This window comes from Hyperolius riggenbachi, chromosome 5 (assembly GCF_040937935.1).
Source record: "Hyperolius riggenbachi isolate aHypRig1 chromosome 5, aHypRig1.pri, whole genome shotgun sequence".
Lineage (NCBI taxonomy): Eukaryota > Metazoa > Chordata > Amphibia > Anura > Hyperoliidae > Hyperolius > Hyperolius riggenbachi.
The window spans coordinates 393,753,467-393,770,518 of record NC_090650.1 but is presented as its reverse complement, the minus strand read 5'-3'; the positions used below and the strand labels follow the sequence as shown (position 1 = coordinate 393,770,518).

Genomic DNA, 17,052 nt, shown 5'->3' with positions numbered 1-17,052 from the left:
TACTTTTCTCCTATGTTGCTGTCACTTACCGTAGGTAGAAATTTGACAGACGCGACCGGTTTTGGACTAGTCCATCTCTTCATAGGGGATTCTCCGCAAGGTTTTTATTCTTTATAAAGATATTCCCTAAAAAGGATTTAAACAATGATGCTGGCCAGCTTCCCTGCTTGCTACACAGTTTTTTTTGGCAGTTGGACAGAGCAACTGCCATTCACTAAGTGCTTTTGAAAATAAATAAATCCCTGAGAGTCCCTTATGAAGAGATGGACTAGTTCAAAGCTTTTGTCAGATTTCTACTACCTACGGTAAGTGACAGCAACATAGGAGAAAGGTAATTTATGGCTCATTTTACTCTGGAAAAAACTTACTTCTTTGTATAGGTTTGCACATATTTAAAATTTTACAATTTATTGCTATAGTGCCCCTTCAAGTAGGAACTTCAACCCAGGATTGAACTATTATTACAATCAGTAGCTGAAACCCCTTTTCCATGAGAAATCTTTATCTTTTCTCGAATAGATTTTCAGGGGGCTCTCTATGGCTTGTAGTGGTTAAACCCCTACCTCAGTGTGATGTCATGACCATGGTCCTGACAGTTTTGCTGTCTGTGAACCTCGTTGCATTGTGGGAAATTGATTTTTCCAACTGCCAAGCAACTGGCATCTCCCTCTGTGCATAGAGCTCTCAGTAACGAACATTCCGTACAGATTACCTGGAAAAGCTAAATATGTCACCACTAGTAATGAATTTCAGAAAGTAAAACAGGGAGAGGAAAGATTTTACAATGGGCAAGCACTGACTTGATAATCTATAAATGAATATTGTAAGAAATAAGCAATTTTACTCATTATGTGATTTCAAGTACAATTCCTTTTTGAAGGGGTTCCGTGGCATGCGTAAAAAACTGACAATGACCTGGGGCTTCTATCACCATCCCCCCAGCTGTAATGTCCCACAGCGTCCTAAGATCCTCGGTTCCCCGCCTCTGGTGCCGGTCGAGCGCAATAAGCTGCTGATGACGCGCGCGGGAGTGAGCATTTTTGGTCTATTTAAACCAGAACCGGCGGCGGGGAACCGAGCATCATAGGAGGACAGCGCGGGACATTACAGCTGCAGGGGGGAGATAGAAGCCTCAGGTAAGGCAAGTATCCGTTTATGTTCTTTTATGCATGCCACAGAACCCCTTTAAGGGCTCTGCCACTGACACAGGAGACCTGGGTTCGAATCTCAGCTCTTCCTGTTCAGTAACTCAGCACCTATTCAGTAAGGAGATCTTGGGCAAGACTCCCTAAGACTGCTACTGCCTACTGAGTGCACCCTAGTGGCTGCAGCTCAGGCACTCTGAGTTTGCCAGGTAGGTGTTTTTTTCAGTTAGGTGGTTTTATGCAGTAAATAATCTTTTAGAGCAAAGAAGAAATTCTGAGTTTCATAGCCTCTTAAAGGGACACTTAAGTCAAACAAAAAAAATGAGTTTTACTCACCTAGGGCTTCCAATAGCCCCCTGCAGCTGTCCGGTGCCCTCGCCGTCTCCCTCCGATCCTCCTGGCCCCGCCGGCAGCCCCTTCCTGTTTCGGTGACAGGAGCTGACAGGCTGGGGACGCGAGTGATTCTTCGCATTCCCAGACACATTAGCACCCTCTATGCTGCTATATGGTATATGATATATGCTATAGCAGCATAGATGGTGCTATTGTGGCCAGGAACGCGAAGAATCACTCGCGTCCCCAGCCTGTCAGCTCCTGTCACCGAAACAGGAAGGGGCTGTCGGCGGGGCCAGGAGGGTCAGAGGGAGACGGCGAGGGCACCGGACAGCTGCAGGGGGCTATTGGAAGCCCTAGGTGAGTAAAACTCATTTTTTTTGTTTGACTTAAGTGTCCCTTTAAGCTCAGTTTTGTCACAGGAAGGGCTATCTGGCTAGGTGCACAGCTGCAGGAAAGCAAAGCTGCACATTTGTTTTCTGTATTTGAAAAGTTAAATTCCGAAGCTAATAATTACAATTTACACCAATCAGCATTATTGCTCTGAGAATTTGCCTGAGAATTTGCGCACAATCCTGGCTTTAATGAAGCTGTAAACGTGATTTGACAACTGTTAACCAAGAAGCTAATCAACACACAATAAGAAGCTCTAAGGCCTGGTGCACACCAAAACCCGCTAGCAGATCCGCAAAATGCTAGCAAATTTTGAAATGCTTTTTCTTATTTTTCTGTAGCGTTTCAGCTAGCATTTTGCGGTTTTGGGAAGCGTTTTTGGTGTAGTAGATTTTATATATTGTTACAGTAAGGCTGTTACTGAACAACTTCTGTAACAAAAAACGCCTGCAAAACCGCTCTGAACTGCAGTTTTTCAGAGCGGTTTGCGTTTTTCCTATACTTTACATTGGAGGCAGAAACGCCTCCGCAATCCAAAAAATGCCTCACCCTGGGAGTATGCGTTTCAGCAAACCGCCTCCCGCTCTGGTGTGAACCACCCCATTGAGATACATTGACCAAGCGTATCCGCAGCCGCAAGCGGCTGAAAAACCGCCAAAAGACCCGCTCGGTGTGCACCAGCCCTGACACAGGACTAGAGAAATATCTGTACCTGCAGCTGGGCTATATCTAAACTATACCTCTCCAGTGTTCTCCCCAGGCTCTGGTGGAGCACCCGGCTAGTTTTTCATGCCACCCGGCTGGAAAAAAATTCTAGGGAGAACACGGTTCTCCTTAAAGGGAGTAAAAATAAACGTATGAAATAATGAACTGTATGTGTAGTACAGCTAAGAAATAGAACATTAGCAGCACAGATATACGTTTCATATTGTTTCCAGTACAGGAAGCGTTAAACGTCACTTGTTATCAATGCAAAAGAGCTTATCTGAGTTCTCAGACTAATTTGGTCAGAGAGTAATGCTGTTTTCTGAAGCCCTTATCTCAACCTGTCTCTCACTGGTTCTTGTTTATTTAAATTACATCCGAGGTGAAAAGAAACTGAGGAGAAAAACAATTGCATCTGTCGTCCTCCTCCTAAAAATGACTTTTTTTTTAGATATCCTACAGTTTTATTTTATATTTAAATCAGGTTTTTACTGCTTCATTGTCTCTGCTCAATGACCCTTTCATTGAAGTAGGCCAGAGCTAAAATCTATGAACTATTAACTTTTTGTGTCTCTTTCGTGCTCTCAGGAGCCATTTACTGCCAGGAAAGTGCTTTAGGGCTGTAATTACCTATCAGTGAGTGTTTTGCTATAGTCTAACCCAGTACTGACCCGGACAGAAACTGTCACTTGCATACCTGATGTCTTTCAGGCAGAGAAACAAAAAAAGGAACACAGCCTAATCATTTGTGTGCTAGGCAATGTACAGACACATGCCTATGAGATCATCATGTAACATGTCAACTCGGCTGTCCTTTAAAGGACTTCCAAGGAAAACGTAAAAAAAAAAATTTACTCCCCTGGGGCTTCTTCCAGGCCCGAGCAGTAGCCTCAGTCCCTCACTGCAGCCCTGGTCCTCTTCGGTATCCCTGCTGGCCGCCCGCAATGATGGCGACCCGTCTGAGGGGTTGGTTCTTCTGCACCTGTAGTTGTGACGTGGCCACGCATGCACAGAAGTGTCGACCCAGCAGGCGGGTCGCCATCATTACGGGCGGCCAACGGGGACACCGAAGAGGATCAGGGCTGCATCGAGGGACTGAGACTGCTGCTCAGGTCTGCGGAGAGATCCTTAGACTGCTGCTCGGGGCTGTGGAGAGACACTGAGACTGCTGCTCAGGGCTGCGGAGAGACACAGACTGCTGCTCGGGGCTGCGGAGAGATCCTGAAACTGCTGCTCGGGGCTGCGGAGAGATCCTGAAACTGCTGCTCGGGGCTGCGGCGAGAACCTGAGACTGCTGCTCGGGGCTGCGGAGAGATCCTGAGACTGCTGCTCGGGGCTGCGGAGAGACACTGGGACTGCTGCTCGGGGCTGCGGAGAGATCCTGAGACTGCTGCTCGGGGCTGCGGAGAGACACTGGGACTGCTGCTCGGGGCTGCGGAGAGATACTGGGACTGCTGCTCGGGGCTGTGGAGAGATACTGGGACTGCTGCTCGGGGCTGTGGAGAGATACTGGGACTGCGGCTCGGAGCTAGAAGAAGCCCCAGGTGAGTAAAAAATAGATTTTTAAATTCGTCTGGGAAGTCCTTTAAGGTTTTTCTGCCAGGAAGTTCAAAGGGTCATTAGCTCTGCTCTGCCATTTAAAATACAGAGTGTAGTTTATAAACTGCAAATATTAGAGAATGATGCAACGTTATAGAAAAAAAACTATATAACTGAAAATAAAAATATGAGAATATTTTCTTTGCTACTAATGTTCTATGAATTATCCGTACTGCACATACAATTCATTAGATCATAAGGTTGTTTTTTTTCACTTCAGTGTCCCTTTAATACTGAAACGTAGTTTATCTCCTAACACAACGACACGCTCCCCCATTTGTACGGTCCGCCAACCCAGCAGTTTCCCCACGCACAGCGGGCCTGCAGAAGGTATTACAAGTGTCCGACACCGCGTCAGTTTAATGCCTTGTAGGTCGTTTGCCGTTCCTGATGGATATTTCCGTTTGCCAGGCCCACACTCATCACCGTGTAGAAATATGCAGAAGAGGGGTGGGGAGCCCGCAGAATTTCCGAGCGAACAGATAAACTGTTACTTCCTTGAAGGACTTTCATTAAAGTGTATCCATCACCCTCAGCAGAGGAATTCTCTGCAGTGCACTCAAGATAAATGAGGTGGCGAAGAGGAGAAGAATTGGCTGGAAGTAACATTTCAAGGTGGAAGAGAATAGCTCTTCTTTATGGCCAGAAATCCCCGTTTAGCTCAGAACCATTCTCACCAAGCATTACAAGAAATATGATCTAAAACTACGGAAGGTAAACAGTTCAGCATAAAAAATAGCCAACTCAGCATGGCTGGGAGACCTTGGTTAGGGTTGCTAAAACAGTCCAATTAAAGCCAGATCTTCCTCTCTGCTCTAAAAAGATAAGAAACAGCGTAATAACCTTTAAAGAAAAACATTTCCTTGTTACAGCTTACAGAACCCCTGCAATAAATCTGCAGTGTGTCTACTTCCTGCATTCATGGAAGCAGACGAAGGGTTAAAGCGAACCTAGCACCATTTTTTTTCCCCTGCAGTTTCCCATAGTTTCTAATAGCTGTAAGAGCTGCCGTGTTCCCCCATCCCCTTCTCACTGCCCTTATTTATCCAGGGGCAGGTGTGAAGATAGCATCTGTGACTTCTCTATACTCTTTAAAGCATAGTGTCCTAGCTCCCCAGCCCCCTGCTGATGAAAGCTTTTCTTTGCTCTGTGCTAATATCTGCAATACCATTATTACAGCAGTCCTTATCTGCCTGAAATGTCTGTTTGGGCAGGCCCTGCCATCCGCACAGAAGTAGTGTAATAAAAGCCTCGGCTAAATATGAAAAGAAGTAGTAAAATGGAAGTTTGTATTATTTTCTTATTTATTATTGAGCCACATTGTTAGCACACATTTTTAATGTGCTATTGATATGCCCTTGGTGCTAACAGAGGGGGGAATACTCACCTCGGTAGGGGGAAGCCTCTGGATCCTATCAATGCTTCCCCTGTCCTTCTCCGTCCTACGGTGGTCTTGCAGCAGCTCACTGAATGGACAGCCGACAATTTGTCAGGCTGTGCAATATTTACCTTTCTCTGTTTCAGCGGGGGCGCTGTTGTGGCTCTCAGCTTGGAAATAGCTGATCCCACTTGGGTCCACTCTACTGCGCAGGCGACTCGCGCCTACGGCAATAGAGCAGGCCTGACTGGGATCGGCTATTTCTGCCCATTTCAGAGCTGAGAGCCACTACTGTGCCTGCGCTGGAGCCGGGAAGGTAAATATTTACATGCCCGCTGTTCTGAGGGGCAGTGAAAGACCATTGTGGGACAGAGGAGGACAGGGGAAGCCTCGATAGGATCCAGAGTGAGTACCCCCAGGGGCATTTTCTATTGTTACAGATCCTCTTTAAAGAGGAACTCCAGTGAAAATAATGTAATAAAAAAGTGCTTCATTTTTACAATAATTATGTGTAAATGATTTAGTCAGCGTTTGCCCATTGTAAAATATTTTAAATCACTGATTTATATTCTGACATTTATTACATGGTGACATTTTTACTGCTGGTAAGTGATGTAGCTGCTGCATGCAGTTTTGGCACTTGGAAACAGCTGTAAACAGCTATTTCCCACAATGCAACAAGGTTCACAGACAGGAAACTGTCAGAAGTACCTCGGTACTCAGAGCTTCTTGTGGGAGGGGTTTCACCACAATATCAGTCATACAGCACCCCCTGATGGTCTGTTTGTGAAAAGGAATAGATTTCTCATGTAAAAGGGGGTATCAGCTGGAATAAAGTTCAATTCTTGGTCGGAGTTTCTCTTTAAGGACATTTCTCATCAAGGGCAATAAATACACAGTTATAAAAAAAAAATACTGAAAAAATAATCCGAACAACACTTCAGAAAATATCTGCATTCCTAGAATGATACATCATGCCTCATAGAGAGAACTTATTTTAAAGAGAATCTGTATTGTTAAAATCTCACAAAAGTAAACATACCAGTGCGTTAGGGGACATCTCCTATTACCCTCTGTCACAATTTCGCCGCTCCTCGCCGCATTAAAAGTGGTTAAAAACAGTTTTTAAAAGTTTGTTTATAAACAAACAAAATGGCCACCAAAACAGGAAGTAGGTTGATGTACAGTATGTCCACACATAGAAAATACATCCATACACAAGCAGGCTGTATACAGCATTCCTTTTGAATCTCAAGAGATCATTTGTGTGTTTCTTTCCCCCTGCAGCTATCTTCCACTGAAGTGTCAGGCTGTTTCTTCCTGCAGAGTGCAGACAGCTGTGCCTGTCTGTAATTCCTCAGTATGTGAAAGCCCAGCCAGCTCAGAGGAGGGTTTATCCAGCTTGTCAAAGATAAGAGAGAAGAGAGAAGCTGCCCTAATCTAAATAATACACAGGCAGTGTGCAGAGAGGGGCCTGGAGGGGGGAGTGCATAGCAGAACCACAACACTGAAGAACTTGGCAGCCTTCCAGACACAGGCTGACAAGTCTGACAAGAGAGAGATAAGTTGATTTATTACAGAGATGGTGATAGTAGAACGTGCTGCAGTAAGCCAGAACACATTAGAATAGCTTTTGGAACTTGTAGGATGATAAAAAACAGGATGCAATTTTTGTTACGGAGTCTCTTTAATGGTATATACCACTTTATTTAATAAGGAACAACACCAGATTGTTTCAAGTCTATGACTCTTCCTCAGAAACCGTGACCAAGAATTGTACTTCATCCCAATCAGTAGCCAATGCCCCCTTTTCCATTGAGAAATCTATTCCTTTTCCAAACGAGTCATCATGGGGCTCTGGTATTGTGGTGAAACCCCTCCCACAATATGACATGACCATGGTCCTGACAGTTTCCTGTCTGTGAACCTCACTGCATTGTGGGAAATAACAGCTGTTTACAGATGGGTCCAACTGCCCAAAAAAAGCAAGTTGGACCCATCTTTTTCCTCTGACATCAGCCGCTGCAGTAAAAATGGCACCATGTGGTAAATGTCAGAATATAAATCAGGGAGAGGAAAGATTTTACAATGGGCAAACACTGACTGAATCATTTATACATAATTATTGTAAATATGAAGCACTTTTTATTCTATTATTTTCACTGGAGTTCTTCTTTAAAATAACAGTGTGTGACTACAAATCCAAAATACATCTTGGTCAATATGACCACCAGGAAAAGGACACCCATCCCAGTAGAAACGGACATCTCTAAAGCATTGTATGGGATAAGTAGCTTGTAATTTTGATCACCTTAAATAACTACTCTTGTTTACTGAGGTGGGAGCGCCCCCCCCCCCCCCAAAAAAAAAAAGGTTTCCACAATAATTCTAAGGACATCTAAAAGGTAAATGTTTTACCTTCATAAGCAAAGCACTTGTGTGAAATTTACAGGTTCTTTAATGACAATTTAAAATCATGCGTTTCCCGTAGTTACATATACCCTCTTTCCCCAAAATTAAGACATCCCCTGAAAGTAAGCCCTAAAAGGAATTTTGAGCATGCTTGAAATATAAGCCCTACCCCGAAAGTAAGCCTTAGTGGCAGTATGGGGGAAAATTGTGGCAACTTGTGTTATTACTGGAGCCGATGGTCTCGCAGGCAGGACCAAGGCTCCATCATTGGGCCAATCACTGCACTTGCCGCCTGCAAGACCATCAGCTCCAGTAGAAACACAAGTTGCCGTACTTCTTCCCCATAGGCTGAAGATCGGGGACACAGTGGCATGAAGTGAGGGCACAGGGGGCTATCGGAAGACATGAGGGACAGCGCAGCATGGAGCCGGGGTTAAAGAATACCAGAGGTGACATGTGACATGATGAGGTAGACATATGTCGTTACAGTGCCAAGCACACAAATAACTAGGCTGTGTTCCTTTTTTTATTTCTCTGCCTGAAAGAGTTAAATATCAGGTATGTAAGCAGCTGACTCAGTCCTGACTCAGACAGGAAGTGACTACAGTGTGACTCTCACTGATAAAAAAATTCCCACTTTTACCTCTTTGCTGCTCTCAGAAGCCATTTTCTGCTAGGAAAGTGTTTTATAGTTGAAATTTCTTATCAGTGAGGGTCACACTGTAGTCACTTCCTGTCCGAGTCAGCCACTTACATACCTGATAGTTAACTCATTCAGGCAGAGAAATAAAAAAAGGAACACAGCATAGTTATGTGTGTGCTTGGCACTGTACATACCCATGTCTATCTCATCATGTCACATGTCACCTCGGGTATCCTTTAAGATATGGATGCAGGGGGACACCACACGGACCATGGGGGATAGTGAAAGACAAAAAAAAGGACATAGTGGGACATAGTAGGACAGGGGATAGAGGAGGATTTGGGTACAGAGGGGGACACCAGGAGGACACTAATGGTACAAAGGGGAAAGAGGGGCACACAAGAGGTGGATCCAGCAGAGGTAGGAGGTGGCACAGTGGGGAAGGCAGGAGGACACACAGCACAGGAACTTGTGTGTTCATAAAAATATAAGACATCCCCTGAAAATAAGCCCTAGCACAACATTTGAAACAAATTAATATAAGACACTGTCTTATTTCCGGGGAAACACGGGTAGCGTCTAAAAATAGAAACCATACAGAAGCTTATACTATTCTTCCTTTTACATTAAAGTGGATCCGAGATGAACTTTTACTCATTGCTTAATTGTGTTTCTTTTCCTATTGTTTAGAGGGCATTTCTCAAGTCAAATACTTTTTTGTTTTTGTTTTAATACTCTAATTCCCCATAAACTACACAAGCCACGCCCACAGGTTTTCAGGGAGCCAAGGCACTTTCAGACAGTAGCAAGTGCTCATGGGAGCTCAGTCTGGGCAGGAGGAGGGGGAGGTATTACTAGCCAGAGATTTCAGAGGCAGAGGGGAGGAGGGAGGAGGAGGTGAGATTAGTTTTTTTTGCTCAAGATACAGATAAGCCTGCCTCTGTGTAATGTTTACAAACAACATGGCTGCTGTCATTGTATCACAGGAATAACCAATCATAAACTGTTGAAGGTAACAATAAACTTTAGGTAACATATATAGACAAGTTACTGGTTATAGTTAGTTTTTCATCTCGGATCCGCTTTAAGACATTCTTAGAAATATTTAAAAAAAAAAAAAAAATTTGAGGACACCTCTTCCACCTTTCACCTTTTAAGTTGAATTATTGAAATAAATGAACTTTTGCACAATATTCAAATTTTTCAAGTTTCACCTGTATTGTATACACAGAAAGGCATTAGATGGGAACAGGCACATTGATTAACACAGGCTTCCTTTTCAGATTAATGTATATGTTACGGCCAGAACCCGAAGTCTGGCCACTTCGGGTTCTGGCCGGTCACAATGCGAAGTGGCCGGCTGATTCGGCCAATTTACAAAATGGGGATGAATTGTGGACTTTGGCCGGCCAGAACGCGTTGTGACTTAGCGTGGCCGGCCAAGTCCCGAAGTTTCGCTCCCGGCCGCCAGCTGCTTTCCTCTCCCTGCTGCCGGTCACCGGCCAAGTCCCGCACATTCTCAGCTATTAGTCCCGCTCAGCTAGTGCGCTCTCCAATGCTGCTCAGCTCTCCCCGCTGCCAGGCAAGATCGAGAGCAGCCTGAAAGGACTCGGGCTTCCTCTCCTGCCGCTGTCAGCTGATTCAGCTGCGAAGTCCCGCTCCGCTCTGCCCGCCGCCAGCTGATTCTGAGAGCGGCCTGAAAGGACCCAGGATGCCATTCATTCTGCTGTCGCTCTCCTGCAGGTACCCATACTGCCAGCTGCTTTGTCCCCCACCTTCCACCTCCTCAGGACCCGAGGCAACCGAGGGAACAGAGGCGACACACGGGGTCAATGAAATCTAATAAAAAGGGGAGGGGGTTTGTAACACTGACAATGGAGGGGCAGAGGTGACACATGGGGTGGGGAGAAACAAAAAGAGGGGTGGACACGGAGAATGGGGGGGGGGGGATTTGATAGGTGAGAGGGAATGGCCTGCAGCCACCCTGTACCCATGCCTGTACTCTATGATTCTCTGGTCCCCCGCTGCGGCTCAGTTTCTCTTTCTTCAGTCGCTGGCCACTGCGCCTGTGTTGTCCTGGACGCATGCGTCCTCGTTCACGCTCCCGTGCTTCACAGGTGCAGTAAAAATCCTGTGCAGGACTCTTCCGACGACGATATCGTGAACGAGGACGTACATGGCCAGGGCCGCGCAGGCGGAGTGGCCGTCGACTTACAAGTTGGCAAAAGTGAAATTGAGCTGCAGCGGTGGACCAGAGGATCCCTAAGTACCGTTGCAGGCACAGGGTGGCTGCAGGGGGGCTGGCAGAAGTGAAACAAACAAAAAATACATCACAGGGTTCCTTTAATGATCTGAAATTTGTGCATTTTCCATTTTGGATTTTGGCTGACTGTCTTTGGCCATTTTGCAAACTGGCCGGCCAATGTCAGAAATTTCCAGCATTTTGGACTTTGGTCGACGTCAAATCGGCCAGTTCTAGAAACGGCCGGCCAATTCTAGAATTGGCCGATTGCTTGTTTTGGCAGTAACATATACAAGCATTGTGAATGGAGTCTTACACTAGGCAATACATGGTGGCATCACCTAGTGTTCATCCATGGGATGCTCTGACTGGCTGGAAAATAGCAAAGAAGCCACAGTCAGAGCTCTGGCATGGCAGACTTCAGCCAGGGAGACAAGGTAGCCACAAACCACAAAAATAACAGCTCTGACAGGTAAGACCTGCAGGGCAGTGCTGTGCTACTAAGCACTAACCCTGCTGTCTGTTTTCACTTCTGGCCTTCAGCCGCACTTTAACTTTCCTTGCTACATACAGCCCTTATCTGGTTAGACCATCAGATCAATTCACTAAGCCTTACCACATTCGTAAAAAGCAGAAAAAACAGAGATTTACAGAACATCTGGTAAAATATGTCAACTCACTAAAGCTGTTAAGGCATGGAAAAGTAAAATGAACGACTAGTGAGGTAAAATTACCAACTTGTGTCATAAATATCTCAATAAAAGGTCAATTCACAAAGATAACAGCATGCGTTAAAACAAGTGAGATGTTTGGTATTTTATTTCCAAGCTAGAGCTGTCGATAACCAACAATCAGCCCTTTGGTAAAATGGACAGGCAAAGGAGCCAGCCAATAGGAAGAGCCACCCTGTCCTCCTTACTCCATTGGTACCGATGTACTGCCGGGTGGGACATCAGAAAGTAAAAAAAGGAAGACAGGAGAAGGACACTTTCACAGAGGTTACACTGCATCCCTTTAGACGTGCACAGGGAAAGACTGGTAGAGAGGGTCCTCAAGTGAAATGCATGCAGACCTAAAGGGATGCTGCGGATTCCTTTCAGAGGTTGCAAATCATGCAAAAGGACAGCTCATTTCTTAGGCAGATGAATTGTACCAGAAGAATCACCACAACTCTGGCCAGAAGTGGAAGATCACCACCAAAACAGAACACCGCTAGCTGCCCATAGCTATGTCACAGCTGGTTAGAGTTCTGCTTATTACCCAACAGGTCTTAGTGAACTGAAGGCATGTTTTTCAGTAAACCACCAAACTATTACCACATCTGAGAGAATCGGAGTGAATTTGGGGGGGGGGGGGGTATTGGATAAACTTCTAAAACACCGAAGGCGGTACCTTGTCGACCTACTATTTTTACCGAATAGGTCTTAGTGAATTGAGCCCCACAGCATGTTATTTATATGATGGCGACTGCCCCAAAGCTTTTACAGAAAAGCATTGGTGCTTATTTCTATTCTAAGCTCCATCATAAAGTGCTCATATAGGAATTGGTCCCCAGATGATCTGATGACACATCCGTAATACCTTCTGACAGATGTATGGCGTGTTTATGTAGATCCCGCGGAGCGCCATACATCTTAGCAGGGAGAAAAGCCCACATTAATCTGGGCCCGGCGCTATTTTAAGCCCGCCGCAAAGACATTTTTCTTTCCTGGAGCAAACGCCCATCTCCCCTAAGACTGCAGCTCCCCGACTTCCTCCGATGTGGGCCGCCGCGGCCTCCCGATATATCAGGCTGATGTCAGGCAGGCGAGACCCATTTATTAGGACGGGTAGTACGGCACACTCGGCCCGGTCCATCATTCCGCTGATCAGAGCTGTGTAACAATCTATCACGTCAGGCTATGTGCCCTTTATTGTGTCATATGTCACTGTATATCACTTCCTGCAGTATGACCGAGCCAATTAGCAGTAGTCAGAGGTACATGAAGAAATAAAGTTATAAAATGTGGTCATGCATTTACCGAAAGAAAACTGATCCATCGACATATCTGTGGCTAAAGTAATGAACCCTAGAGGTACCAATACATTACTTGATCTTTCTGTTCGAGCCACTGTTCGATTAAATTAATTTTAACGGATTGGGGGAGCTCGCAGGGGTAGGGAGTTAGGGACCTCCTCCTATTGTTTCTTATTTTGCTGTAATTTGCTATATGACTGTGTACCAATTTCAGTGATATCTCAATCCACACATTAAAGGATACGTCTAAGCAACTAAAAAAAAAAACAAACATCCACTTACCTGGGGCTTCCTCCAGCCCCTAGCAGCTGTCCTCTGCCCTCGCCGCAGCTCCCAGTCTCCTCCACTGCAGATGCCAACCTCGGCAGGTCGGGTTCCGGGTCGGCTTCTTCTGCGCTCCACCGCGCGGGTCACGTGGTCGCGATGACGTCATCTGGGCGACACCACGCAGGCGCAGAACTACTGCGTCTGCGCAGTACAGTCCTGACGTTGGCCAGACCACGTGACCCGCACAGTGGAGCGCAGAAGAAGCCGACCTGGAACCCGGCCTGGCGACGTCGGCATCTGCAGCAGAGAAAACCCGGGAGCCACAGGAGCTGCGCGAGGGCACAGGACAGCTGCCAGGGGCTGGAGGAAGCCCAAGGTAAGTGGATGTTTGTTTTTTTAGTTGCTTAGACGTATTCTTTAACTATGTATGCATTTGTACTACGTACAGCACTATAGAAGAAGATGACGATATAATTATTATAATAATGTTGTGACCCCCTGTGAGTAAATAAAGTAAAATTGCTGCGTGTACTCTGTAACCTGGTACGTAATGTCTTGCCACAGTATAAATACAGGAAACAATTAGCAGACACACACTCGACAGTGAGAGAGAACACTGAACCAATCATATTCTGAGGTAATGGCATTTACAATCTAATGTCCCCAGTCACGACGCAGCCTGGATCTTCCCCATCAACTTCTTTCAATTACATGAAGCTGCTCCCCCGCTGTGGAATGAAATGCTCTGTGCAAGTACTTGTGTGCCTCAGCGTCACATCACCTGACACCAGCGAGGCACAGTCTGCTATTAGATGTATCCATGGCTTATTTTCCCCTACATACAGATCTCTGCATCATTGTACTTATACTTACAACACACCTGAACTTACTGAGACTGACATGTTTATTGCCTTTTAAACAATGCAGGTTACATGGCGGTCCTGCTGAGCCTCTGTTTCTAATTCTCTTAAAGGACACCCGAGGCAAAAATAAACGAATGAAAGAAACGACTATATCTTTCTTCTCCTATAAATGACTTAAGATATTCCACAGTTTTATTTTATGTTTAAATCTTTTAACGTTTTAACTGTTTTATTGTTTTTGCTCAATGACACATTCTTTGAAGTATGCCAGAGCTAAATCTATGAACTATTTACCCTTATCTCTTTCCTGCTCTCAGAAGCCATTTTCTGCTAGGAAAGTGTGTTATAGGGATGGTGCACACCAGAGCGGTTCTGAAGTGTTTTTTAAAATGCTTGCAGGGGGAAAACGGCTTGGCTAATGAAAGTGAATGGGATGGTGCACACCAGAGGGGTTCGTTTTTTCCACAAACGCAAACTCGGGGGCTGCAGCATTTTTTAGATTTCTGAGGCGTTTCTGCCTCAATGTTAAAGTATAGGAAAGTGGAAAACGCTAGATCAGAGCGGTTTTCCAGGCGGTTTTGTTACAGATGCTGTTCAGTTACAGCTCTACTGTAACAATATATGAAATCTGCTACACAAAAACACTCCAAAAAACACTAGGCATGTTTAGAAAACATCTCCAAACATGCCTAGAATCGCTCTGAAATCTGCTTCAAAAACCTCTAGCGTTTTGTGGATCTGCTAGAGGTTTCTGGTGTGCACTGGGCCATAGTTAGAATTTCTTATCAGTGAGGGGCACGCTGTACTCACTTCCTGTCTGGACTGAGTCAGCCACTTACATACCTGATATTTAACTCTTTCAGGGAGAGAAAGAAAAAAAAGGAACACAGCATAGTTATTTGTGTGCTAGGCACTGTACACACACATGTCTATCTCATCTCGGGTATCCTTTGAGGTGGCCATAGCTCTCTCGACTTGGAGGCCGATCGACCATCGGATTCGATAATTATCAAAATCGGATGAAAATTGGTGCCGCCAACAGTATTCCGATCGACGATGCAACCAATTTCAGCCCAAAATTAATTGCATGCATCGATCAGATTTGCTACGAGATGTCGGGCTGTCATGGTCAACTAGGTGTGCGGAGGCAATGGCAAGTGATATGGGGTTGAGGGGTCCCCTAGTGTATAAATGTGCCCCCCGTGGGGGCATTTTATACATTACCTGTCCTATGTCGCCCACAGCACGATGCCCATCCGTCATATAGCACGCGGCGCAAGTGTGACGCGGCGTGTATAGCGCTAATGGAGCAGCAGGATTCTGAACATGGATGGGCACCACACAGGGGTACAGTCCTACACTAGGAGGGAAGCAGTGAGGCGCGGGCGATTCCCAAGAGATTTTATGCAGCAGTGTATGGGCAGCTGACAGAAACTCTCTAATCAGATTAAATCAGAGTGAGATTGGTCTCTTGGTCCAATCTGCCCATCATTGCCTGATGTACGGCTACCTTTAGCAACAGACCCTTAAAACGCATGCAGATCAGGTGTTTCTGACTGGATTAGCTGCATGCTCATGTGTGCCAGGTGTGTGATTCAGCCAATACTTCAACCAAAGAGCTCACCAGGATTCCAGGCAACTGGTATAGTTTAAAACTAAAATATGGCAGCCTCCATATCCCTTCACCTCACGTGTACTATAAAGTAAACCTGTGACTTTTCTTCAAGCAAAAAACCTCCGGGGGCGGAAGCCTGTGGATCCTACAGAGGCTTCCTCCATCCTCCTCAGCCAGACCCAAAGCATGGCCTCCCTGCACACTAGCATCCTCCCTCATGGCTTTAAACACTTAAAGACCGCAGGAATTTTCTAGGATCTGTGCTGAGTGGGCTCTTTAGCCCCTAGCACAGATCAGGTAATAGGCAGGGCGATCAGACTCCCCCCCCCCCTTTTTTCCCCACTAGGGGGAAGTCCTGCTGGGGGGGTCTGATCGCCGTGGCTATTTTCGTTTAGCAGGGGGGGGGGCTCCTCAAAGCCCCCCTCCGCAGTGATATTCCCTCTGCTCTCTTTCCTTCCCTCCCCTTCTTCAGATAGGCGGTACAGGACAGCGATCCGTCCTTTACCGCCTCTGATAGGCTTCAACATGTCAGATGCCGGCGATCCCCGGCCAATCAGAGGCCGGGGATCGCCGATCTCCTTTACGGTGTTGCTGTAACAGCAGCGCCGTACGATGTAAACACCAGGGATTTCTTCCCCGGGTGTTTACATTTAGCCTGTGAGCTGCGATCGGAGGCTGGCAGGCTGTTCACGGAGACTCCCTCCGTGAACTGACATGCAACGGCCGCTCGAACGAGCGGCCGTTTCCATGGAAATACAGGAAAGACCAGCCGCCGCCTATCGGTGGCGGCTGGTCGTTAAGTGGTTAACAAGATTCTACGGTATCTGCAAACAGTGGATGATGGCGAATGGGCTTCTAGTTCATGTAATGTAAACACCGACAGAGATAAGCCTGGATTTTAAGGTGGTCATACACTTCTAGATTTGCAACAAATTTGACCATCAGATAGATTTCTGTCAGATGCCTGTCAAGTTGAATCTGACAGGAATCTATCTGATATGTGCCACACACTAGGAACAGATTTCCAATAGATTTCAGAATGAAATCTATTGGAAATCCATTGGAACTCGATCTAAATGCATTAGTGGACCATTAGATCCAATGCAACTCTATGGGTCATCGATCTGCTGCCAGCAGCAGATTGACCTAGATTTTTTTATCCTGTCATGTAGATCAAATCATTCGAAATCTGCCACAAATCGACCAATCGAGTTGACAGAATTGATTTCCGATCGATGGCTGAAATCGACCAGTGTATTTAATGCTGGGAATACACCTTGAGTTTTTTCGGCAGATAGACGTGGCTCGATAGATCATGTCCTACAGGTCCCATCCATTTGATTTTGATTGTTTTTCTGAACAATTTTTTCATAGAAGTGAATGGAAATCAGAAAAACGATCGGCCAGTAAATCTACCGAAAAAAAAAAAACAATTGTGTA

The 17,052-nt window shown here is 45.7% G+C and overlaps 1 protein-coding gene and 1 long non-coding RNA gene across 49 annotated transcripts in view; one reads left to right on the top strand and one right to left on the bottom strand.

Annotated features, from left to right (window-relative positions):
* Positions 1-17,052, bottom strand: part of RIMS2 (regulating synaptic membrane exocytosis 2) — an 816,797-nt gene that overhangs the window by 391,199 nt on the left and 408,546 nt on the right. The gene's annotated exons all lie outside the window — the stretch shown is intronic.
* Positions 250-17,052, top strand: part of LOC137519100 (uncharacterized) — a 27,594-nt gene continuing 10,791 nt past the window's right edge. The window contains exon 1 of the long non-coding RNA XR_011020966.1: positions 250-305. This is a non-coding gene — a long non-coding RNA (uncharacterized lncRNA). The remainder of the gene's footprint in view (positions 306-17,052) is intronic.